This window comes from Mus caroli, chromosome 7 (genome assembly GCF_900094665.2).
Source record: "Mus caroli chromosome 7, CAROLI_EIJ_v1.1, whole genome shotgun sequence".
NCBI classification, from domain to species: domain Eukaryota; kingdom Metazoa; phylum Chordata; class Mammalia; order Rodentia; family Muridae; genus Mus; species Mus caroli.
This window is the reverse complement of record NC_034576.1, coordinates 66,461,096-66,488,489: the sequence shown is the minus strand read 5'-3', so window position 1 is coordinate 66,488,489 and position 27,394 is coordinate 66,461,096. Positions and strand designations below refer to the sequence as shown.

The 27,394-nt window shown below is 41.5% G+C and overlaps 1 protein-coding gene across 4 annotated transcripts in view; it reads right to left on the bottom strand.

Annotated features, from left to right (window-relative positions):
* Otud7a (OTU deubiquitinase 7A) overlaps positions 1-27,394 on the bottom strand; it is a 302,969-nt gene that overhangs the window by 109,128 nt on the left and 166,447 nt on the right. For 3 of the 4 annotated variants that reach the window (XM_029480170.1, XM_029480173.1, XM_029480171.1), the window contains exon 2: positions 22,224-22,353. The gene's annotated coding sequence lies outside the window, so the exon portion shown is untranslated. Of the gene's footprint in view, positions 1-16,340; positions 16,482-22,223; positions 22,354-27,394 lie in introns of all 4 variants that reach the window. The other variant, XM_029480172.1, reaches the window with a different exon arrangement.

The following is a 27,394-nucleotide window of genomic DNA, read 5'->3' as shown; positions in this document are numbered from 1 at the left end:
CCTCCTCCTCCTTCTTCTTCTTCTTCCTCCTCCTCCTCTTCCTCCTCCTCCTCCTTCCTCCTCTTCCTCCCCTCTCCTCCTCCCCCCCCTCTTCCTTTGTGTCATTCTAAGAACATGCCTAACACATGTTAGGTCCTAGACTTGATCCCCACTAGTACTACACACAGAAAAAACCACATAATTTTTGCATCATAATCTTAATATATCTGATACAGTTCAGTCTACTAAATAAATGCAGTTAGCATTTTTATAGATGTTCAAATTGGCCTCCTTTTGGCCAGTGAAGCCACTTCAGGTTAGCTCTGCTGTTCTGAGCCAGACTGATTTGATTCTGGTGTGGATGAAAGGAGATGACAAGATGTTTTAGGTTCCTTTTGTACGTTTACTGTCCCAGATCTGCAATCTGATATTTTGACATATCCAGTAGGAAGGTTTGCTTTTCATTTTTTAAATAATATATACAAATATGCCTAGTGATAATGGATTTTGAGAGTTTGGTGCACCAACTGATGCTAGATTAGTCAATGTCTATAGGGCTTTTTAGTGGATGCAGGTATGAAATATATTTAAGATAAAATAAAATTTGATTACTTGAATATTTCCAATTCAAATGGAAGACTTCAGTGTTTTCGTTTTTTAAAGATTCATTCATTTTACGTGTATGAGTGCTTTGCCTGCATGCATTTATATACCATATGTATGTAGTGACCACAGAGGTCAGAAAAGTATCATTGGATATCCTTCAATGGGATCTACAAATGATTGTGAGTGCTGAGAACTGGAACTGGGTCCTCTGTAAGATCATCAAGTCCTCTTAATTGATAAGCCATCTCTTCCCTTTCAGGGTTCCCACTTAATCTCATTTATTTAAATATGACCTTCTTTGCTTACCTTTAACCCTATTCCTGAGTAATGTCAAGAGTGACAGAATATTACACAATTATTCCATGTATCCTGCAAATTCTACAGAACTTCACAATCATAGGGGCTGGGGAAATGACTCAGTGGGTAAAAGTATATCATGTACAATCGTGAGGATCCAAATTCAATTCTCCAACATCCAAAACCCAGACATAGCCATGCATATACCTGAAACTCCAGTACAATCTGTGTGTCAGGGGGTAAGAAGACAAGAGGGCTATTGGCCCTTGCTGGCCATTACTCTAGCTTGAGACCCTCTCTTAAAGGACTTAGGTAGAGGGAGATAAAGTAGACTCTTCAGAATTGGTTCTAAAGCTTAAGTTGTAATCCAAGACCTGAGTATCCCTGTCCCCAGCTGGCTTCAACTGATAATAAATAATTGCCATACAGCCATTGATTGGGAAGGGAGATGGGTGGGACTTTTAGATTTCAAGGGCAAGGGACAGAGGGAGGGAAAAGAGAGGAGAATCACCATGACTTGGAGGAAGACAGATCAGATTTAAGAGCTGCAGGAGAAAAGTCATCCAAAATGTAGGTGGAAAGGGAAGGTGATCTTATGGGAGGTGGGCGGCTGCCCAGAAGGTAAAAGGGCAGCAAAGATAAAACACAGATTTGGAAGATGTTAAGCCAGGAATACTTGAGGGAAATGTATGCTAGCCACGGGGAGGAACAGAAATGCACAGTCATTGAGCTAGTCAAGGCATAACAAAATTAGCTGGCATGCATCTTCTATTAGAGAATTCAGAGAGCTCTTGGGTGGGTGAAGCAAGCACATGTCCCACAGGGAGCCAAAGTGGTTTAACTAACAGATGGCACCAACGCAGTAGGCAAGAACTCACTTTTAAAAATTAATTGGAGATTCCAGAATGGAATACACACATACCATGTTATAAGTTTAGGAGGAGGGGAAAATTGGTTTCTCATCGAGCTGAGCCGAGTCACATGGTTCCTGTGTAAGCTGCAAAACTAGAACACAGGAACTCAGCCTCCGGCATGGATTTACCCTGGGTTCTTCTAACAGGTTTCTCGCTGCCCCAGGGAGCTTGAGGAATAAGACTCTGGGAGCCCCTGCTATGCAAAGAGACTGGGAGCCCCTGCTATGCAAAGAGACTGGCTGCTTGGAGGAATTCATCCTTTAACTGAACTGTGCATCTTACACAATCCCTACGAATGTCCTCATAGTACTAAAATTTTGTCTGCAAGATTCATATATTCCAGAATTTGCAGCTCTGACAAGATTCACCCACAAGGACACTGCAATGACCTGCTGCTCCAGCCCCCTGCTTCCTGATGCTGTCCAGAGACTTGCTTCCAGAACAGCTTCAGGAATTGCTACTGATTCCCAATGAACCTGGTTCATACAGTCTTTCAGACAGATCCAGTCAGAACTTCAGTTAAGTCCTTCTCAACATACAAAGATGCTAAAGCTAGCATTCTTAAGTCTAACCAAATTTCTAAGTTTCCTGCCTCTCCCCACCCCTTGAAAGAGTTTTTTCATTATCCTTATTCAGCAGGAAGAATTTGTGGAGAGCTGGCATTCTGATCCCTTGGGTTTGGGTGTCTGGTTATAGTTATTTTATAAATTATAAATAAGTTGTCATTTTAAGGGATAACTTGGAAATGATCATAATTTTGAACACGAAGGAAATAGATGGGATTGTCACTAAATTTATTCTAGAACAAAGCATTATATAGCCATAATCTTACATTGGTAGAAATTTTTATAATTGATATGAAATTGAAGTTATAATTTTTATATTGGTACAAAATATATATATTGACATAGAATTAAGGTTTTCATTGGTAGAAATTTTTATAATTGATACAAAATTTGAAATTAATATTGTTACTCTTAGATAGGCATTGTGCCTATACAACTCATTTATACAAGACTTACACCCAGTTCTTCTAATAGCTTCTTTTACAAACTGTTTAGGATGATTAAGTAACACAAATTAAGGGCCAGATAGTAAACTCATGGTTATATTAGATTCTGATTTAGTTATAATAAAGTGTTTTCAATATTTCTCAAATAGAAAATGCTAAGAGTAGTTAAAGTTTAACACTTCAGATATACTTTACATAGTCTTCAAAAAAATCAGAAAATCACAGAATATGACATTTAATACTATTTCATTATTAAAGATCATTTGACAATGAGACATGTCTGCTCCTGACAGCTTCTCCATTCCCCTTCAAATAAGAACTGAGCATCAAAACCTCCATATGGAGTTGTTCAAGTTATGGCAAGATAACCAACCACTGGATATAATTATCCTATTCATCTACAGGCAAAAAATACTGCCCAACAAAGGACACCCAATGCAGGATAGTTGAAAGCTTAGCTCTGCCAATATTAAGTAAAGAAGTCCTTTATAGTTCCTGCTTCACTTCAACTTCTGTCAGATGGTTCTGGGCCAGAAGGCTGAAGACAGATGCTTTTACATTTTGAGGAATGGGGGACTTCCAAGTAGTCGGCTGTCTCTACAAATTGGTTAAGTTTGGGAAGATATGCTTTGTGCTTCCTAAACATGATGATAATAATTTATTCTCAGATTTCTGATAGAGTTGCAGACTAGGTATAGTCTCATAATCAAACTCAAGTTGTTTAACATTGACGAAGATGATATAGAAAGGATAGTTTTCAGGTGGTAATACATGTTAAAGTCAGAACATAATTCAAATATAGAATTGTAAATATTTTAAGACATGATAAATTTATCTAATTGACATATATGATGGACTGAATGATAATTATATATATCATACTTTGTAATTTACATAATTGTTATGGTTATGCTCAATTTGTTTATTTTAATTTAATTTATTTATATTTCAAATGTTATCTCCTTCCCTGTTTTCCCTCTGCAAACCCCTTATCCCATTCCTGCTTACCCTGCTTCTATGAGGGTGCTTCCCCATCCACCTATCCACACCTGCCTTACCATCCTAGCATTCCTTTACACCGGGGCATCAAGCCTTCACAGGAACAAGGGCCTCTCCTCCCACTGATGCCTGATAAGGCCCCTTCGGCTCCTTCAGTTCTTCCCCTAACTCCTCCATTGGGGTCCCTGTGCTCAGTCTGATGGTTGGCTGCGAGCCTCCTCATCTGTATTGGTCAGGATCTTGCAGAGCCTCTCAGGAGACAGCTGTATCAGGCTCCTATCAGCAAGCACTTCTTGGCTTATGCTCAATTTGTATTTGAGAGAAGAGCCTTTCTTTTATTTGGACAGAAATGGTGAGATGTTGGGAATTAGTTCTAATGCTTTGTCTTATTTTGGCTCCCAAAAGTCACACTTCCAATTCTGAGGGTCCCTGCCCCCAGCTGGCTTAATTGGTAATAAAGAATTGCCATATAGTCATTGACTGGGCAGGAAGAGGGGGCAGGACTTTTAGATTGCATGGACAAGGGGCCAAGGGGCAGGAGGGAGAATTGCCATGACTTGGAGGGTGAGGGGTCAGATTTAAGAGCTGCAGAAGAAAAATCATCCAAAATGTAAGTGGAAAGGGAAAGCAGCCCTATGGGGGGTAGGGGATTCCCAGAAAGTAACAGGGCAGCAAAGATAAAACATGAATTTAGCAGATGTTAAAGATGGAATACTGGAGGGAAATGTATGCTAGCTGTGGGGAGGATTAGAAATGCCCAACTATTGAGCTCTGTGCAGTTTGGGTTTATTTATAGCCCTTATTGCTATGATCTTAGGGAAATCAGACTATGGACAAACTATTCTTACGTAACTGAGTAATGCTCCCCATGTGGCATTGCCACAGAGGAAGTAAGCTGAGGGTTTCTGTTGTTTCATTCTGTGGTTAAAGACTTTCAGAGTTAATTTTATAGAATTGTTTTATAAAATAGCAAAAGATCACTAGTTGAATCTTAAAACTTAGCTACATCTAAAGAAGTATGACTTCTATTCTGTGCTCTCTGCCTTATTTCTTCCTTGTCTTATATTTTTGAGTTTAATCATATGACTTGTCCTTAATTCTAAGTGAATCTTTAAACTTTATATTTTAACCTCCTACTAGGTGAATAAATAATGTGCCCTACAGTCATATTTTAAACTTCATGCTTTTGCCTCTGGATAAATCTGAATTTCATAGGTATGAAACTCTCTCACTGTAGTCTCAACTTAAACCCCTCTTAATATTTGTGACATTGAGCATCTTTCATGCAACCAGATCAATGGCCAGTTCATGTTTTGTGACCCTTCTGATTCTCTAGTGCATTTCTTCCTCTGGTCTTTTACACTCCATTATTAGCTCATTTATTTGATTTCTTCTTTGATATGCAGACAATATTTTTTCATGCTTTGATACACCTCCTTCCCTTGTGTTTTCTCCTTGTAACTGAGAATTTTAAATTGAGAGGAGGGGAATGAATTGAGCAAAACAAAGAGGATTTTTGGGCAGTGGAACCATTCTGTGTGATTTGATAATGGTAAAGATATATTATTTATTTGTTCAAACTTGCAGCATTCACAATCCTGCCATTATGATGTGTCCATGTGCACTCACCAACTGGTGGGGAATATTAATGAGGAGAAAATGGTGACGTGGGAAGTAAATGGAAACTCTTTGCACCTTCCACTTAATTTTCTCTATGTATTAAAGTATCTTCTATATAATTGCTTGTCCTTCAGTGTGTATGGATTTAGGTCTAAAAACCATAGCCAATGACAAATTAAAGAGGATATCATCAAAGCTTCCTTTCATAGTTCCATAGTTTAAAAGTATTTGAAGCTCTAATGAAACGGAAAATTCTACTTATGAAAAAAAAGCACATTTGAGATGTTCCATTACTGTAGGATGAACTGACATTTACCACATATAAATACACACACACACACACATATGTATATATATTGGTTGGATTTATGTCAAGGCATTTGTGAAAGATATCTTCTCTGCCCCTATTATGTGTGTCAACTATTATATTTATAAACAAAGCTACTGAGTTTCCTGAGTTGAATGTGTATCTTGAGGGTCTGGAGAGATGGCTCAGTGCTTAAAAATATTGGCTATTCTTCTAGAGGACTCAGGTTCAATTTACATGGCAGCTCACAATCTTCTGTAACTCCAGTTCTGGAGATTTGATGCCCTCTTCTGACCTCCCTGGCATCAGGTATGCATGTGGTATACACACACACACACACACACACACACACACACACACACACACACACACAAACACATACACACACATGTATTTATATATGTATTTATATATAATTAGAATATATAATAGGATATTACACATAGACATACACAAACACACACCTATTTCTTGCTTTCAACTTACATGAACACCAACCATCCTCTCCCTCAAAAGGAAAAACCTACGAGGAATGATGAGCACTAATTCAGATGGAATGATTGGACCTAGAAGTGTTCTCAGTAAAGCTAAGGTGCATGAAGCTGCCTGTCCTGATATGTAAGATCCACACCCTTGCAGTTGTGGTTAACCTTCCAGAGTAGATTTGATATGAGATATGTCATTTCATCTTTGGAAACCTGTGGCAGGGCTTTGCCATGGTCTTTGAGGCTGTTAGCTCTGGAATATGTGTAGCTCCCTTGTTCTGGAAGATCTATGTTCTAATTTTTCCAGGATCAGCAATCTAGCTGTTACACAGGTATGAAATGTGTATCTGAATTAGACCACTGTGCCCTCAACAAGGGATCTTCTTAGAACCAAACTAGCCAAGCAGGTTGATCCCTCTGCCACGGGTTGGTCTAGTCATTTTATTCAGCTTTGTATCTAGATGAAGATACAAAGGGAACAACAGCCTAGGTCTGGCTTTTCCCATAGCTTCTCACCATGACTGAGCTGGTGCTGTGCCAGCCTACCTATCTTATTCTTACTCTGCGCAAACCTCTTTGGAGGGAGGGCTAATTTTTAGTTGTCTTATCACCAACAGTTAGAGTATACCAGATACTAAATGAATATGCTGAAGGATCGAACAAAAGGGACCAGAAACTCTAAACTCAGGTTCTTTCTAAAGAAAATTTATTTATTTATTCACTTTATATCCCAATATCATGTCCCTCCCCTGTTGGCAATCAAGCACATCCATTGAAAGCTAGAAATAGCTTCATTACAGGCATCTTAACAGCCAGCTCTCAAGGGACTCAGCAATGAGACACGTCATTTCTAGTGGCCCAAGAGGTGACAGTGTCACTCCTGTGTCTGTCCCTTTGAGTATGTGTCATGGGCTCAACAAAAGCCTCTTTCTCCCTGCCCTTCTCTCTTCTCTCCTCCCTCTCCCAGAGATTGCCTCTATTTCCTCCTCCCAATAAACCTCCCATGTGAGACCTGCTGTATGGTGTGAATTGTTTGCTGCTTACTTCTAACATCCTCTCTTCCCAGTCCCCCCCTCACACAAGTCCTCCCCCAATCTACCTTCTCCTTCTCTTTGAGAAGGGGGAGCCCTCCTCTGGGTGTCACCCCCTATTACACCCTCCTCCACATAACCAGTCACTGTGGAACTAGGCACATCCATCCTCTTCTCTCTGAAATTCAAGTTCTTACTCCATTCTGATGGGTAGAAATGAAAATAACCACAACCCAACTTAGACTGGATTAAGCATAATGCTATTACCTATAATTTTATTTATATCCATTAGAATTAAAATAAGATTTTTGTGGGTATCGTTTTGTGGTCTTGAGGATGGAAGCCAGAACTTTGTACAGTCTAGCTGAACATTTAACCACTGAGCCACTTCTAGTCCCAATTCAGGTTTCATGGTTGTTTTTATTTTTGTCATTTGGGCTGCCACACCCAGTACCCTATGCAAGTGAGAAATTTGCTCTATCATGGAGCCACACCCCTGGCCTAGGAGAAGAATGTGAGGAGAATTTAGAATGTTTGAGTAAAAGTCAAGAATATAGACACTGTTGAAAGCTCAGGCAGGGGCTTCCATCCACGAGGGCTGTGGGAGAAGGGCAGAACCAGCCATCTGTGCTGGCAAGGCTGTATCCTAAGGGCTGTGAGAGTTTCTGAGACAGAGCTGACACATGTGCTTTAGGGAAAGAGGCAAAGCTACAGAAGTTGGTAACAGAGTGATCCACACAGGCATGGTCAGTGAAGCAGTGGGAAGGTACTTGCTCACATGCTGGAGCTTGCCCACTCTCTCCACTCTACAGCCTACTGCAGACAGACTCATGACTCAGCAGGAACCAGGGGAAACTCTGGCTTCCAGTGAAAACAGACAGCACTCTGAGCTCAGGGAGCGTCATGCATGATCAACACCAGAGAAAACAGACAGCACTCTGAGCTCAGGGAGTGTCATGCATGGTCAACACCAGAAATACTTTCAGTCCCCTGGCCTGAGATCTCCAACCTGAGCAAAGTTATGATGACAATATGGCCCACCTGAAGGAAACTGCTGTCACCCAGTCTGGCCTGTGAGAAAGTATCAGCTTACCAGGCAGAAGGTAACAGGCTGTCCAGTATAGCCCACTCCCATGGTGTTTTCTTCTGTCCCTTCGTTTTAAGTCAGGGACTATAACCACAAATCTACTCTGTATCTTGGGACTGTGGAGTATGAAGCATGAGGAGAAAATGGACATAAAATTTGGGAAGAGCCTGGTACCATCAAACATCTGCACTTACCTTAGCCTGCACTTGGGGTTTTATTATGATTTTCATATAAACTCTGATTCTTTCAAGTCAGTTATGACAAATCTTTAAACTTGTGCATTATTGATAAATGAAAGTAAAATGCTTTGGATGTCACAATTAGAAATGAAGTAACAGTGAGAAAACAAACTCAAGACAGCTGTTACTCAGAAATGTACATGTACCACTACCAATGAAAGATGGACAATGGCATCTAAGCTGCAGATAAAGACATGAAAGACCAAGCAAAGCCTGGGTGCTGCAGGGCTCAGAAGCTATAGGACTCAGCACCTGCAGGGACCCTCTTCTCTTGGGTCCATACTGAGGAGACTGCTGAGCTGAAAGGGTCAGGTTTGAGTGTAAGAAAGTTTCTAGAAATTCTACACTCATCATAGGGAGGTCTCATCCAAGACTCATGAGAGAAAAATACATTTTTATCTTATTAAATTCTCCATTATTTCTTCTGTCCCAAGTAGACAGACATAGTTCCGATGCTGATAAAATATAACAAAAAATTGAGGAGAAAAATCATACAATCATCTCAAAAAGTGTGAAAAGTCATTTGCTTGTATATCATCTTGAAACAAATCAGAGGTAGAAGAAAGTTTCTTTTGCCTACTAAAGAACACAGATCGAAACTCATAAGAATGAGCAGAACTAATAATGAGACCATCTAAAATTCAGAGCAACTTGTAACTGATAGGAAACAGGGAAAACTTTAGATAGCTGGAACAAGACCAAGACATAAAACTCAATACTTTTTTCCCCATTTAGTTACTGAAGCATTTTAAGCACAATAAAAAAATTCATTTTATAGAAGCCAACACAAACTAGTCTGTGAATCAAGCAAGGGAGCACAACAAAAGCAAGAGACATTTTTATTTTGTTCTTTTTCAGAAAGCAACACGCCTTCCCTGAGGTATAAAACTTAAACACAGACAAAAGACAATGTCTGAATGATGTTGATTTTCCTTATATTTGAATGCAGTCATCATGGGAGCTATTCATTGAGGAGCAGCTTAATAAAACGTAAGTGGATAGGCACAAAACTCTAATATAGTTTGATAAAGGAAGAAAGTCATGTCGGAGCACATGTCAAACCTGTGGCCCGTGGGGCTCCAAGAAGCAGAGGGTAGCTATGAAAGTGGTCCAATAAAAAGCTGTAACTTCCTTCAAACAGAGCAGCATTATTTTTAGGTGATACTAATTATAACTCAGCTACATAGACCTCAGGGACAAACTTTACAGATAAGAATGTAGTGTTGTAACGTCAATGGTTCGACATGCTTGAGAGGAATTCGTCTTCCTTAAATCCCCATCATACATGGAAGTATGGTGATTCAATAATGATAAAGGAGAGCAGAGGGGAGGACCAGAAGGGTGTGTGTGTGTGTGTGTGTGTGTGTGTGTGTGTGCATGCGGGCGCACACACACTTAAATGTGTACGACTGAGTGAGAGGAGAAAACCTGGTATAGGATCCTGGCATATGTGCTTGGTTTACTGCCTAAGACCCATCCACTTCCTTCTTCACTACTATGCTTGCTTTTGTTCTATGCTTTTGGGTATGATGGCTGCATCATACCCAATCATGTGATGCATCATGGTTAGCAACTGATCAAGACAATTTGGATATGCTCTACCAGTTTTTCTTGCATCTAAAAGCATTCAGGTGGCCATTTTCCCCATGAATGTCTAAAATTCAAGAGGAAACCTGCTGGTCTCTGTGTGACAAACATTTTGCTTTCTTAACAAAAGAAACACACATAATGCCTTCCTTTTCCTGTCCTTCTTTGAAGAGATGTGATAAACGAACCTGTGATTATGAGGAACAAACCCAGATGCTGCAGCTGTGACAGCCTTGAACAGCTTCCCTAGTGTCAGTCAGCATCAAGTGCTGACAGTCCTGTGAATACAGGCTGGGTAACTCTCTTGTCACTTGGGGATGAGAGTTTTGTTAGCTGAAAGAATGACAGAAGTGGAGAATCCTAAGTACATGGAATTCCAAAAGGAAGAATCATCCTTAAAGTGAGTTGGACATCTTTTAGGAATTTCAATGTCAACAAGTTCCATAGAAATTCATTAACAAATGAAATGCTTTCTTGTCTGTTATTATTATTTGTTAAACAAACAAAACTACAAGTATGTCAGAGGATGAATATAGGTGAGTACACTTGGGAGCTTAAGGTAGAGTAGACTGCAAGTGCTGGTGATGTGGAGTTTGGGTCTCTTCATGAACACACAGCATTCACGTTTTATGCAAGGTTGTACCTTGTGCTGGCAGCCAGATTTGGTAAATTGTAACAGTCACTCAGGTGGTACTGGTTTTGAAGGCATTAGGGGGTCATGGAGAACAGTTGAGGCTTGATACTATGAGAGACCAGGAGAAGCCATTGGTGAAAGTGCAGCCTCTGTGTCAGTTGAAGTCCCAGGACTGAAGGGTTCATGCAAAGAAGCTGAGGTTTGGCACTATGGGGAGAGTCTATGAGAGGCTATTGGTGAAAGTGCAGCCCAGTTGCAGCAGAAGACCCCATTGTTTTGGAGATGTCAGTACCATGGGATCACCACAAAGTATAGCAACAGCACAAGCAGTGTTCCATAACCTGTGAAGGTGAAGCCTGGCGTGCCTTGGAGACCCCAAGAGATGCCAGAGCCATAGGATACCTGCCAGGGTGAGCTCCTAATAGGGGTAGAATCAGCCCAAGAGAAAGAAGTGTGTTGCAATCAACGAATCTGAACGGAATCAGAGATCTGGAGAGTGCTTTGGCAGGCATTGAGATGCAGAGTTTGGAGTTTGTCCAGCTGGTTTTTGGTCTTGGTTTGGTCCAGTATTTCTGTGCTACTTTCCCTACAGTTTGGAATGGAATGTATATCCTGTGCCATGATATGTTAGAAGTATGTGATCTGCTTTTTGATTTTGATTTTAAAGGGTATTATAGTTAAGAGAGCACATGAATCTCAGAAAAGACTTTGAACTTTGAAACGTTGTTGAGACTGTGATAGACTATGGGGACTTTGAAGTTGGACTAAATGCATTTTGTAATTGTGTTATGGCTACAAGCCAATAGGAGTCAGAGAATGGAATGAGGTAGTTTGAATAGGTTTGGCTCTCATAGACTCATGTGTTTAAATGCTTCGCCCTTAGGGAATGGCAATATTAGGAGGTGTGGCCTTGTTGGAGGAGGTGTGGCCTTGTTAGAGAGGTTTTTCACTGTGAAAGTGGGGGTTTAAGGTCTTAAATTCTCAAGTTATGCCCAGTATGAAACACATCCAGTCTTCTACCAATTGCCTGAAGATAAAGATGTAGAACTCTTGGGTCCTCCAGCACCATTTCTGCCTGCATGTTTCTATGCTTCCTGCCATGACGATAATGGACTGAACCTCTGAAACTGTAAACCAGCCCTATTTAAATGTTTTCCTTTATAAGAGTTGCCTTGGTTACAGTGTCTCTTCACAGCAAAAAAAAAAAAAAAAAAAAAAAAAAAAAAAAAAAAAAAACCCTAACTAAGACACCATGTTAAAGCAGAGATCTGGGGAAATGTTTTAGAATTTATCTGTCCTCTAATACAGGAAAATTTTAATAAAAGCTACAACACCAAAACCTCAAAATTTTAAATGTGATTTAAATGTAAATTTAAATACAAAACATGTAATAACATTTTCTTTATTACATAAGAGAATGGGAAAAATTTTTAGAAACTACATAATAAAGAAGTGATTGGAGTTAGAGTCTGTGTCTGGTGCTCGCCAGTAAGGAGAAAAAAGACACATGGGTTGATAAAAAATTGAGTGGGTGATTTATAGGCAATTCGAATGACCAACAGACAACTAACAACCCTGGTAGTAATTAGGGAGAGGTAAAGTAAACCCCCCAAGAGCCATTGCCCTTTATCGCTCATCACAGTGTTAAGGGAAAAGTCTGAAACTCCAAGTCCTGGTGAGCCAGATTGACTGTCATGTTGCTGGTGAACTTTGTAGGCTACTAGTATGGTCAGGGGGTCATCCTTTCAGTAGCTAATGCTTCATTTTAATGTGTTTAACGTTGTAAGTCAGTAATTCCACCCCTGAGCACTTTCTTATGTGTGTGTGTAAGCACATCTGAGGATGCTGCACTGAGCTAGAGGCAGAACAGGCGTTATCTACACAAGGTTGCACTTCTGGTGTCAATGTGAAATCTCCCTAAGGCACTTGGAAAATATTGACATTTTATAATATGATTAAATAACACTAAAGGGGGAAAGACAAGCTCAGATAGGAAAATGTGCATAGGACACTGGATGTACCCACAAGGTGACAATAATTTTCTACTTCTTACTAAGCATTATGTATTGCTGCCATGTCACAGAGACTGACACAGAGGAAAGCCCCAACAGTACTGTCAAGCTCCTCTTCCATGCCTTTCAGAAACTCAGTTTTCACCGAGTCCTTGCTTTGTGCCACGTGACATGGATACACTCCCAAATTAGGCATGGTCTGACTTCTAGGAGTAGCCAAGCTGATAGTGTTAAAAATTAAAGTAGGTACCTTACATGCTGTTTAGTGTCAGAGAGAAGCAGGATAGTGGGGAGGCACTTATAAAAATTCATCACCCTAGACAGGAGACAGGAAACAGGAGACAAGAGACAGGAGACAGGAGACAGGAGACAGGATACAGGAGACAGGAGACAGGAGACAGGAGGATACAGGAGGCTTTGGGGATGTTATGGGATGGCAGCAAGCCCCAGGAGCATTGGGGATTTTGCAAGGAAGCAACGGGATGGCTCCATGTGATTGAATGTGTGTGTGTGTGTGTGTGTGTTTATGTCATGCAGAACCATGAAGTGCATAGCCAGGGAAAGAGGGAAAAAGGTGTATACAGAAATGGTGAACAACAGCAAGGGCATTCTGCAGAAGTTAGAGCGTATGACAAAATTCAGATGGGGTAATCCAAACAAGTGGGTAGATGTGGACAGGGTAGCCCAAATAGTGTGGAGAGATAGACCCATACATCAATGTAGCAGGAAGCACACAACTGACTTTTGACACAGATCGGACAGCAATCCAATGATAGGAGAGACTTTCCAACACATGGTGCCAGAATGAATATGTAATAAAACATAATAAAATAGCCTACATCTCATACTCTGTGCTACAATTGACTCTAGTCAGGCTGCGGGTCATGTGCATGTGTGTTCACACATCCTTGATGAGCATGTTCATATGCAATTCTTGTGTATGTGTGTTTGTGTATGTGTGTTTGTGTGTGTATGTCCATGTGAGTTTATGCATGTGTGTGAGCTTTTGTATGCCAATGCCTGTGGGTATGGGTTGTGCACTTTGCATATATGCTCATTATGGGTAAGAATGGGTAGACATGTGCATGAGCAGAGTGTGTACTGAGTTTCAAACAATAAACATTTGCAACCAGAGCCCATCTATTGCTGGTGGGGAAAAAACAACCAGACATGGGGGCTCTTCACTTATTTTCAGGAAATAACTGGACTTTTACAAGCAGAGGAGAACTTCAGAATTGGAGCTTAAGTAGGCCTATTACAATTGAAAATGTATATATCAGTTGCCAGTAATAGTCAGTGTTCAAGCATCTGCGTCTCCAAGCAGATCAAACTAGTTTGCCCAAATAAATAAGTAAATACAAAAAAAGGGCAAAAAAAAAAAAAAAAAGCCATAGGCATGCAAAGCCACCATCCCTATGACTTGAGACTGTCTTAACAACTCTGGCTTCTATGGTTCTTTTGGGAATTTCATAGACTAGTGAACAATCTATACTATTTTCTTATTTAGTTATTTGTATTTTTATTTTTTTTAGACACTAGAAATATACTATATCCACACAGGCATTTCAAAGGAGCTAGGGACACTGGTGTCTAATCTTGGGTCTTCACTGCTTTCTTTAAAAAGTATTTTCTGCCTCGTTGGGACTGAACCTAGAGACTCCCTCGAGCTAGGCAATTGCTTTATCTTTGATCCATGCTCCTGGGCCCAACTGCTTCCTATTTGATGTGGAAAGCACCATCTGCAGTAGTGTGGCTTCCTCAAGCACAGGGTTAGTATTGAGGAACAGCAAGAAAAGGCTGGCCTGTTGCAGCTGATGTTAGTGTCTAGCACTGATTTGCAGATATATCCTTAAACTAATAAACTTACAAGCCTAGCAAAGCACTCTGAAGTTCCATTTCCTCACAAATTTGCTAGAACAGCAGAATAATTCATAATTCTTAAAAGGTTGTTTCAGTATGGATAAATAGGAAGTCCAAGATTTCAGGATCCGCTGTTTAGGTTGATAAAGGAATTGCAGTCCCAAGCAGAAAGTTTATTTGCATATATTCCTCTGAGAAGAGAAAGCAAAAAACAATTTCACTCTAGTACTGGGCAGTGGATTAAGATCGAGCAAGTGGTACCCAGCTCGGGGAGAAACAGTCTCTGAAAGTCTGAAGCATTGATTCCAATTAAGGAAATTGTTCTCTTTTGGCCATGGAAGGAGTGGGTCTTTCTGAATTTAACATTGTCCTGCAGATAAACTGCCTGCGAGTCCAGTCTCTGTAATCAATAGCCAAGGACACCACTAAAGCTGTAAAGAAGGGGAGTCATTCCTTGAGTGTGAATCAAGAAAGGGAAGATTAATACATCCAAGAATGGGCAGTGGAGGAAGGCTGGTGATCTCTCAACAGAAAAAGGGACAAGCAAAAGGTCTGCTCAGAGTTGTACATCTGAGGGCACACATCTTCCACATCAGACAGCCTACCATTACAGTAAACAACTGGCACCTTAAATGAAATGTGTTTATATCCTCATATTGCCTATAGAGCAGCAACCTGCATGCAACTTGAGTGGATTCTCTCCCCAGGCTGTCAACCCAATGCTGGTTAGGGCTATGATCTCAGGGAAGGCTCAGCTAGAAAAGCGTCCCATACTAAGACCCCCATCATTTCTTGGCTGGACTGCTGATGAGGATTGTCACATGCTGGGAGGCCATCATCCTTGTGGCAGCCATCACCTTGTATTCTGTTTACCAAGGACCAGTCACTGGGCCCCTGACACAGAATGGTATATCAGGAGGCAGAAATATTGGGGATCCTTGCCAGCTGCTGACTGCCAGAGTATCCACACTCTGAATCAAGTTCACCATGCAGGCTAAAGGCACCTAAGAATACTACACGGTATCTCATCACTTAGCAGCCACCATATTTTACCTGTTACCCAAAAATTTATACTCCAGTTAGCAGAAAGAGGGAAATTCAGATTTCTTAACATTTTGATATCCTGCTCCAATATAAGCTGGTAAGCCTGCTTGATCTCATTCTAAAACTCTTGAAAAGCATCATAAATATTTAATGATTCACCTCTGATAAAAATTCAAAAGTCAGAGGTCTGTGGTAGAAATTGATAATTATGATTTTTATTGCCTAATAAAAAGCAACCTCGAATGGTTCATATTTCTCTGTAGAAGTGGTTTAACTTAGTGTCCTACACCTAGGCGTTCTTTTCTGACTATATATAGCTTAGCTACTCAAAAGCGCCTTCGCCCAGACGATTTGCCTTCTGCTTGGCTCCCTTCTGAATGAATACGTGAAATGAAGATTTGAAATGTGCTGCTGGGTGATTCTGTCTGAGAATTCAGCATCTGCACAGCTTAGCAGTTCCTTTGTACACTATTGAACAATGATTTTAATAGAAACTGGCCTTCCTTGAGAAAGTGCTTAAAAGCTTCCTAGGCTCATGCAATCTTGGTCAGCTCCTTCATACATTCACGGTGACACAGTATCTGTGTGGATGCAAGTTCTTCCCATTCCTGAAGATTTTAGAATCACCTTGGGCTGGCCCAGCCTTTCACTTCCTTCTCATGCCCTCTTGCTGTGGGCTGAGTCTTGTTACCATGGATGCTGCGGAGGCATCAAAGCTGAGTTCTGAGAACCAGCGCTTTCTTGACTGGCAATCCTTTGTCGTTGGTCCTACAGAAAGGAGGCACACAAGGAACATGCCAGCATCTAGGCATGTGCTGGCTACAGGGGCAAGACACCCAGCATATCTTCTGTAAGTTCACCTTGGTCCACTGTTCTCTGTTTACTCATTCCCTTTCATGGCCACATAAAGGACATCATAGTGTCTTAGAAAATCCTATGGTTCCCAGGGAAGTTCATGGTGTATGTGCACAAAACAGATGAGCACCAGTGACAGAGACATAGGCATCTGCTGGGGCATGGCCCCAGGTCCACTGGCCTTGGCAGGGGATGGAGGAAGACATGCATAGCAGGAGCTCAGGGCAGTGACCATCTGCCAGCCCTGAGCATCCTAGGCACCCATTCAGTTATTTCAAGGGGTAGTGAGCATAGAGTGCTTTTACACCATCAACTTTCACACTGAAGCTGCAAATAGAATCCTTCCTAATGCTCACCTGTGGGCAAGTTCATGCCTGGAAAGCCCTTCCCTGGTACTGCATTGTCCTAAGGAAGGAAAACTCCCAGTACTGGACAAAGGGACTGACCAGGGACTCTTCGAAACATATCTCCTGTGTTGTCTACTTCATTAACAGACCTTTTCCTTTTATTTTCTGTAACTATTCTAATCAGCTGTGCACTAGCAGTGATCTATAAATAATAATCTAACCTGTAAGGAATGTTTTATCACACACATGCATGCTTTCCTGGGTTATCTGCACACACACACACACACACACACACACACATACACACACAAAGTGTGATATGAGGGGCCAGAGTGAACGTTAGCATAATTACAATGTAGTTGGGTGGGGACAGTGTTAAAGCTTGAGGGTGTCCCTGACAGTTCATGAGCTGGATGCATGCTCCCTGGGGTGGTGGTGCCAAACCTGTAAAGATGGGGCTGGGTGGAAGGTGTATGGGTTCCTGATGCATCACTCTTAGAAGGGGTTGACACTGGTTGGTAGATCAGCTCCTGGAGGGCAGGCCACACACTTGCTTCATCCTTTTGGAAGCTTCTGTTTCCACTGTCATGTCATATTGCGAGTGTCAGGGGTCTGGAAAGTCTAGAAGCTCAGGACTGCCTATGGAGAGAGCTGTCTATCCCAAGTGACCACAAGTCCTGTGGGGAGGGGCTTCTCCTTCTATTTCCTTTCCTGGAACACAGGCTATCATATGAATTGAAATTCTAGAGGATATACTTGGGGAATGAAAGCAGAGGCAGCCTGGTTTCCATCCATGCATTCAAATGCAATGTGAGTGAGCTCTTTTGTGTTTATGTGGGACCAGAGACAACTCCACTCATCTATGTACTATTTTGTTATGTCTGAACCTTGGAAACGAAGGAGGCATAGTCCTGTTCCTGGGGAGTGAATTGGGGGTCAGGGGATCGGCGGTGGAGCAGTTGCACACCAAGGGCTGATAGGGAGGCAGCTGGAGGTGATGATGGATGCTAGGAGGCCTAGGACCTTGGGTTTTCTGGGCTCCCTGGAGTCCTGGAGGAGGACATGCGACATCCACAGGCCCATCTCCCCAAGCTTGGCGTGCAAGAGGCAGATAGAGAACACACAGGGCACATGGAGAGCACAGGACGCAGCACCAACCATCATGCTGTGTGACCATCAGCCCTCCACATCCTTGATGAATTATATGGCTAAAGTGGGACAAGTACAATTCTCAGAAACAGCAAATCTTATCTACTCTCCTTTGTAGGACTTACCACCGTGTTTATTGTGCTGGCTACTTTTATGCCAACTTGATGCCAGCCAGAGTTATTTGGGGAATGGGAACCTCAATTGAGAAAATGTTTCCACAAGATTGGCCTGTGGGTAAGCCTGGGAGCATTTTCTTGATTAATGATTGATGTGACAGCTGACTGTGGTCAGTGTCAGCCCCAGGCAGGTCCTCTTGGGTGCTGACTTCATGGTGAGCAAGTCAGTAAGCAGTACTCCTTCATGGCTTCTATTTCAGTTTCTGCTTCCAGGTGTCTGCCTGAATTTTCCTCAGTGATAGACTGTTACCTAGGACTGTAAGGTCAAATAAGCCCCACTTCTCCCCAAGTTGCTTTTGGTCATAGTGGTTTATCACAGGAATTGAATCCCTACTTCAGACAGAAATTGGGAGCAGACTATGGGGTACTGTGACAAGCCTGACCGTGTGTTTTGGCATCTGAACTTTGGTTTGGAAAGGCAGCAGACTGCTCAGTAGTCAGTGGGCTGTTCTGTGGCAGCTCAGAAGACAAGCATGTGGATAATGATGCAGAGATAGAGGCCTGACTTGTGAAGTTTCAGAGGGAAATAAAGACCCCCAACATGATAGTTTGAGAAATATTTTGAATTAATAACCACCAACGTAAAGGCTTTGCTTTGCTGAGACAATTGATGCTGGGGTCCAGAAGGAGCCAAAGCTGTTCCTGGAAGCCAAACTTGGCAATGTGTATGAGTTTCTCAGGTTATACTGGTTTTGGAGACATGGATGAGTCATGGAGAGTAGCTGGGCCTTGGTTCTCTGAGGCAGAGCTGGAGTCTCTGAAGAGAGAGCAATGAAAGTATAGCCTCAGCTGCAGTGTAGGCCCAGATGGAAGTAGTCCTGGAGGGAAGTTGAGGCTTGGTACTCTGTGGCACAGCCAGAATCCCTGAAAAAAACCCAGGAGAAGGCAGAACCCTGCAGTGGTAACCACGAATCTAAGGGAAGCCAGTTCGATGGACAACTGCCATAGATAGCAAGTGTATAACGGAGCTGACCTCAGCCCCTGAGACAAGCTGTGTGTGCCTCTGATTGCAGAGCCGGGGAAGTGACTTTGGCCAGGCAGGCCTTTTGGAGCCCAGGGGTCATGAGTGTGTCCCAGATGTGAAACACTGAGCTGTTTGGTTTGGTTTTGCTCTGATTATAACTGAATTGTGATTCTTCCCGCTTGTAGTTAGAAAGTATGCCTTGTTTTTGATTTTATAGGAACCCACAGTTTAAAGACTTTGAAATTTTATAGTGATTTGGGAATTTCAAAGACTTTGGATAATTTAAGATACTTTTGGTATTTTAGATGACCTTTGAGTTTTAAAAGAGACTTTGTGTAAAAGAGAGTGAACTTTTAATGTGCTTGAAAACTTAAAAATTGGGACTTTGAAAAGTTGGAATGCTTTACATTATAATATGCATGTTATCTTGGGAACAAATGAGAAAGGACTTATTCTAATTGAATAGTGACATGTTTGTTGACAAGAGGTCAATTGTACTGGTTAGTTTTATGCTAGCTTAATGAAGGTAGAGTTATTTGCGAAGAAGGCATCTCAACTGAGGAAATGTTTTTACCGAACTGTCCTGTAGGTAAGCTGGGGTGGGGGTGGGGCATTTTCTTGATTAACATTTGATGATGGCTGGGGTGCTCAGCTCACAGTGGGTAATGCCACATCTGGGAAGGTGGTCCTGAAGATGTCATGATGAACAAGTCATGAGTCCTCCATGGCTTCTATTTCAGTTCTTGCTTCCAAGTTCCTGCCCTGCCTGAGTTCCTGCGCTGACTTCCCTCAGTGATAGAGTGTTACCTAAAAGTGTAAGATGAAATAAACTCCTTTTTCCTCATGTTGTTTTTGGTCATGGTATTTTATCATAGCAATAGAAACTCTAAGTCACACACATGGTAATATATACATAGTGTAGTTTCTATGCTAGCCTGTACTCCCACAAGTGTTTTTCTTGATAACATTTTCAAAAAATTCTCAAGGAAGGTTCATTACATGGCAAGAGGTATACTTAAAGCCATAGACTTGGTCCATACAGGAGAAAGTTAGCACTCTTCAGACACACATCTAGTTATTACTGGTGACTGAAAAGCCCTGTGGGAGTAGATGAGGGAGTCCTGGGAATAGGAGAAGGAACTGAGGTGACCAAGTAGGTTGGAATGAAGCAGGATGGCAGGTGCCATCTCCACCTCCCTGGGGCACTGTAGTGACAAATACTTCCTGTTGTGGTGACTATGCTTCTAAATGTCCATGAAGATCATAAGACCTGCTGAACTTTGCCAAGGGTTGTTCTAAAGTTCTTAGCAGGAGTGTGGCACTGAGTCTGAACTCTGTCCATTTTCCGTGTTCCTCATGACTCATAGCCAGTTCTCAGTGAGACAGACAGACCACAGCTCCTCCCACACCACAGGCCTCCATAGCATCACTTAGCCTAAGGACACGTTGAAGGCTGAGTTGATCTAGGTTTTTTGCTAGTGTGTGACAGACAAGAGGTGCACACCACAGTCTCATCTCACCCCTTCTGTTGACCATAAAAAATGCATTCTGCTGTGCAGTGATCTCAGAAGCATGGAAAATATGAGACAGGAGAGGATGTGTGAAATCCAGACTAATGGGTAAATTAAAAACCCCTGTGTGACTGTGGGGGTTGCTAACGCTATCCAATGAAAACCAACCACAGAAGACAATATCCACAGGGTCTCATTTTGCCAAATTTACTAATTGCAAGAAATAAAAAAGGTAATTTATAAAAGGGATGTTTGACAGAAACCATTTTAGGAGAATATCACAGGGCCATCTCTTATCAGGGCGGATGACAATACCCTGATGGGCTGTTCAGGTAAACCCAGATGCTTATCTGAATCTAAGGAGAAGGAAAGAACCCAGTCAGTTTGTATCAGAGTCAGCTGTGTGAGTGACTTAGATGTTTCAAGAGTATCAACACAATAGAAATGGAGATATAGTGTAGTGGGCAAAGCATGTGCCTAGCATGCAAAAATCCCTGGTTTTGATCCCAGCCCTGCAACAGAAAACAAAAAATCCCATATACATAACTTGTTCCTGGCCATGGGAGTAGCTCAGCTGCACACTGCCTGCCTAGTATTGAAGAGGTCCTGGGTCCTGGGCTGAATCTCTGGGGCTCAAACAAGCAAGCAAGCAAGCAAGAAAGCAAGCAAGCAAACAAACAAACAATAAGAAAACCTGCAATGAAAGAAGCGGGTATGTGCACAATATTTTGTGGTGTCAGCAAAGACACAGACAAAAACAGGGCAGAAAAATGGCAGAGATGTACATGGCAGACAGGGAAAAAACAGTGAAGACGAGTATTCTCCAGACAACCAAGGGCATTTGAATTGGGACAATATACTGGGCACCGTTCTGTCCACAGCTTGCTTTGATATGTTTCTGATACAAAGTCTGAATGAACACAGGCACCTATTATAATCTCTCTCTGTTTAACCAATCAGTAAATCTGGGTAAAGACTTATTAATGAGTTTTCACTGTCCTAGTCTTTAGATTTTTTTTCTGTATATTTGAAGTTTTTAATAATAATAAGCAACAAGGCAAAAGGGGAATGAAAGCATCCATTCCGAGAGCTATACGATGAAAAGCCCCTGCTCATGTGGGCTGCACAGAAACTGTGGCTCTGGACAAGCATTAGAAGGAAAACAGTGTCTTAAGACACAGCCCATTTTCTTTGGTTCTTAATCACGGCGCTCTGAATACTCACAAAACAAGTCATAGCGCCAACAGTGACAACGCCAGTTTTCATGAGTGTGCATCAGGGTACCTGTCAGTCACAGGTCACATTCTTCTCAAGACTGGTGCCATTCTATGCTCAGATTGCACTACAGTGTTAAGGGCATTCCTGGCCTCTCTTCCACTGCACTCCTGTGAACTCTAGCAGGCTGCATGGGGTCTGACCTCATCTCCTGGTGGTCTGCTCTTAGGAGTCTGAGGTCTTCTGAAGCAGCCCCCCTCACCCTGCTACCAGAACCCCAGCATGGGACTTACTTTTCAGACTCCTCACTCTCTGGAGGTGAGTGGCACTCAGGCATTTGGGTCAGCATGGCTCCGCCTCTGGTGGAAATGGCCCATTGCTGCCACAGGGGAGGAACGAGAGCCCAGTCAGCTCCTGAGGACTCTGGAAAAGCAAGGGTAGAGAATGTTCAGTGTGTCGAAAGTGCAAATTAAATCTCTTAATGATGCAGTATACACTCGATGACAAATGCCTCATCCAACATGGTGGGGTGGTCACTCTGTTACCAAAGTGCAGCCCTGACCCAGGAACCATTTCTCCTTTTTGAAAATAAAGTGTTCTGAAGATGTATTTGACTATTATTAAAATGATCTATGGCTATGTGTCTGCACCCGCATGTTAGATATGCTCATGTGTGTGAGGATGCAGAAGCCAAAGGCACTGGATACCCTGGAGCTGGAGTCATAGGTGGTTGATGTGCTGCCTGGTGTACATGCTGGGAATGGAACTCAGTCCTTTACAAGAGCAGTGTGCACCTTTGACCCCCAAGGCATCTTTTCAGCCCCTCAGGAATCAATCATTGTTGTAAGCTTCTTGGCCCTGTTATCAACAAGTATAGGACATGACTATGTTTCAGGAATTTTGCTAATCGAGCATGAATAATTAACATAATTTCTCTTGATGTTCTTTTCATTAGGGGCCAACTTTGAGTAATTCCCTGTAAATGACTTGTGTAGGCAATACATTTTTAGAGTTCTTTAATAAAAGTCAGAAGAATAAAATAGAGATTAAGTACAAGGGCTTGAGTCTCCACAGTCAGAAAATGGCCTTGAAAACTGGAGCTCTCACATCTGAGTCCTGACCATTAAAAGTCTCTGGTAAATGAAACAGTGTGGTTTGTGATAAAGACGCATGTCCATTGACAGAGCATGGAGCCCGGATGTCTACTGACACTTAGATGGTCTGTGATTTTTGATTAAGGTACCAAGACAATTCAATGAGGAAGAGATAGCCATTTTGCTACAGGAAAACTTAGGTATTAATATACAAAAGATGAGGTTAGGTCCTTAATAGCGTACCTATATTTGAGGCCTAAGATAAATCATCATCATCATCATCATCATCATCACCATCCTCTCAGAGGGAAAGCCTGGGAAAAAGCATTATAGCATTGATTTTTGACAGGTGTTACTTCGTACGGCAGAAAAGACAGGCAGATGTGAGTGACACAAGCTGCTCCCATGAAAACTACTATGAAGATAGTGAGTAGAGGCCGCACACTGGCATAACATTTACAAAGTACATAGGAGACTAAAAATTAGCATCCATTTTGTTCAAAAGTAACCTTTGTGAGATAAGTCATTTCTTCCCTATCCCATTCCACCTGCCCTGGCCTGTGGTTGTCCTAGACCCACAGCCTGGCTCCACACCTGCAGCCAAGAACCAGGTTGTTCGGGAACCACCTGTGCCTGGTGAGTTGCTTACTCCTTTTTTCACCCTTCACCCCACCTGTTGCCATCTTCAAACCACAGGCCTAGCTCTAGACCCTTGACCTATAGACCCACTTTCATTGTCTGACTGGTAAGACACTCCTTTCTTCTCTGACCTTCCTTCCCCTCTGACCTTCTGACTGCTGCTACTTATGCATCTACAAGCAAAGCTCAAGACCTAAGTTTGGGAGCCATCTTTCCCTAGTCTGATTAAATAGCTTATAGACTATCTTTACCTGGCCTAGCCCAGGTCTTTCATCTCTTGCACTTGCCAAATATAAGGCATGCAGATTGTCTTATAAGACCTACAACCAACTCCACATGCCCAGGTCATATCACAAAATCCAAACCAATATGAATGACCAAGACAACATGTCTCCCATCAAATTCACTAGTTCTATAGAAGTGTTCTCCAATGCGAATTACCTAGAGGACACAGAATTTAAAAGAACAATCATAAACTTTATGAAATAAGTCAAGGGGTTTAAAGAAGACATGAACAAAGACTTCATTGAATACGAAGAGGATAATAATAAACACTGGAGTGAGAGTCAAGTAGAATACTAATACAGACTTAAATGAAATAACAAAGGTAATTCAGGGTTTGAAAGATAAATTCAACAAAGAGATTGAAGAAAAAAATCTCAGAAAAAAATCAGAGAAAGACAAGTATAAAGAATGAAGCAGAGGACAGACGATCAGGACTTGAAGATAAAGTAAAGGATCTGGACCAAACTGGCAAAGGATGCGAAAACATAGGAAAGGAATGTGAAGGAAATGAGGGATTCCATCCGATGATCAAACCTTCAAATTACAGGCATAGATGAGGAAGAAGAACCCCTAGCTAATGACATACATCAGATCTTCAAGAAGATTATATACATGAAGCAAATAGAACCCCAACGAGATGAGACCAGAAAAAAAAACCTCCAAAAAGAAAAAAAGAAAAAAAAACCCTCACAGCATACCATAGTTAAACATCTAACTATACAGAACAAATAAAAAAACCTTGAAGACTGACAGAGAAAAAAACACATCACGTATAAAGGAAAGTCCATCAGAATATTAGCTAATTTCTGATTGGAAACTCCAATAGCCAGAAAAACCTGGAGTAATGTATATCTAAGTTCCAAAAGACCACAACTGTCAACCTAAACTACTATGTCCAGTAAAACCATGTGCCATAGTTGGAGGGGAAAGAAACAAAATCCAGGTGTGAAGAAAAAAAATCATATCCACCACTACCACCACCACCACCACCACCATCACCACCAGATACCCACTAAGCAGAATTATTGGGAACAATACTTAGAACCAAAGAGAGGAAAAAGCATAACCAAGAGACTCTAGAAAGAAAACAAAGCTACAATTAACAAATTACAATTAAGCAAACCAGAAGAAAAAGAAAGCCAAAATGACTGTAATCTACATACACCTTTCAATAATAACTATACATATCAAAAGCCTTACTTATCTAATCAAAAGACACAGCCTAGCTGAGCTGATTAAGAAACAAATCTCTTCCTGTTGTCTGTAAGAAAGCTATCTTAGCTTTAAAGTAAAGGATGAAAAAAAAAGTATCCCAAGAAAATGGGATCAGGAATCAAGAAGGCAGGACAAAAAGAATGGACCATCTAGAGACTGCCATATCCGGGGATCCATCCCATAATCAGCCTCCAAACCCTGACACCATTGCATACACTAGCAAGATTTTGCTGAAAGGACCCAGATAGAGCTGTCTCTTGTGAGACTATGCCAGGGCCTAGCAAACACAGAAGTGGATGCTCACAGTCAGCTATTGGATGGATCATAGGGCCCCCAATGGAGGAGCTAGAGAAAGTACCCAAGGAGCTTAAGGGATCTGCACTCCTATAGGTGGAACAACAATATGAACTAACCAGTACCCCGGAGCTCGTGTCTCTAGCTGCATATGAATCAGAAAATGGCCTAGTCGGCCATCAGTGGAAAGAGAGGCCCATTGGTCGTGCACAAACTTTATATACCTCAGTACAGGGGAACCACAGGGCCAAGAAATGGGAGTGGGTGGGTGGGGGAGCGTGTAGGGGATTTTTGGGATAGCATTGGAAATGTAAATGAAATAAATACCCAATAAAAAAAAAACAAGGCAGGACATAGATTTAAGCTCAAACTAATCAGAAAACACAAAGAGGGACAGTTCATTCAATCAAAGGAACAATGAACCAAATCCACGTTACTTCCCTAAACATATGTGCATCATACTGTGGTGCACCTAATCTTATATAAAGCATCTTAATGGAATAAAAATCATGGGTGAACACAAACCCAATAAGGTTATTTCAAATACCCCCACTTTATTCAAAAGATAGATTATCGGGCAAAAAAACCCCAAAACCCAAAAACCAAAAAAGAACTAAACCTCAGAATTACATCAAAAGGACATAGTAGATATCTACAAAACAACCCACTCAAATCACACACACACACACACACACACACACACACAAATGAAACCCCATATATTCTACCCGCACAGCTCATGAAAGCCTCTCTAAAACAGACCATATGCTGGGACACAAAATAAACCTTAGCAAATACAGAAAACTGAAATAATTCCAGGTATCCTATATGACCATTATACAATAAAACTTAAATAAAACTGACAGCAAACAAAACTCCAGTAAGTGCATAAACCCATGGCGATTAAACAACTTATTACAGAACAATGAAAGGCCAAAGAAGAAGTCAAGAAAGAAATAAAAGTATTCCTGATACTAAATGAAAATGAAAGCACAACTTCCCCCACCCCCACCCCTCTGGGCACATTGGAAGCAGTTCCCCAAATGCCTACATAAAAAATCAGACAGAGCACACACACACACACACACACACACACACACACGTGACTTGACACTACTAGAGAGAGAATTTGAAAAAATAAGAACAAACCAAATCCAAACCCAGTCAATGGCAAAAATTAATTAAAATCAAAGCAGAAATCAATGAAATAGAAACAAAGAAAACAATTCACAGAACCAAAGAATTTAAGGGCTGGTTCTTTGAGAAGATAAAATTGATAGACTCTTGGCCCAGTTAACTAGGAAAGAGATGACACAAATGAATATAACGTTTGGGATAAATAAATAAATAAATAAATAAACAAATAGGGAAACATTGTATCAGATACCAAAGAAATATTATATTGGAATTATATTGGATATTATAATGGAATGCTTTAAAAAAACTGTATTCCACTAAATTGAGAAATCTAAATCAAAATAAAAATGGATGAATCATTTGATTCTTCCAAATTACCAGGTATAAGAAACATCCCTTTGAGTGCAGTTCAATAGACTCCATGGCATCTTTGCTGTCCTGGGTTGCCTCTCAGAGGCTGAAGTCAAGTCCCATCGCTGAAGCCATCACACACTTAGGACACAGGACTTGGATGTTTTGAGCTGGATCTAATCCAAAAGCCCCTTTCCTTCAGTGTATCTTCAACAGTGCCATAAGCTACCATGCAAGGTCCCAAGGGAGGGAGCAACTAATAGCCTTACTGAGCTGTGACAGCAATGACCACCATGGGAAGATATCCAGAAAGGTAAAGTGAGTGGCATCCATATGTTAGTAGTAGCCAATAGCAATCTGTACTGGCTATTTTTGTGTCAACTTGACACAGCTGGAGTTATCACAGAGAAAGGAGCTTCAGTTGAGGAAATGCCTCCATGAGATCCAAC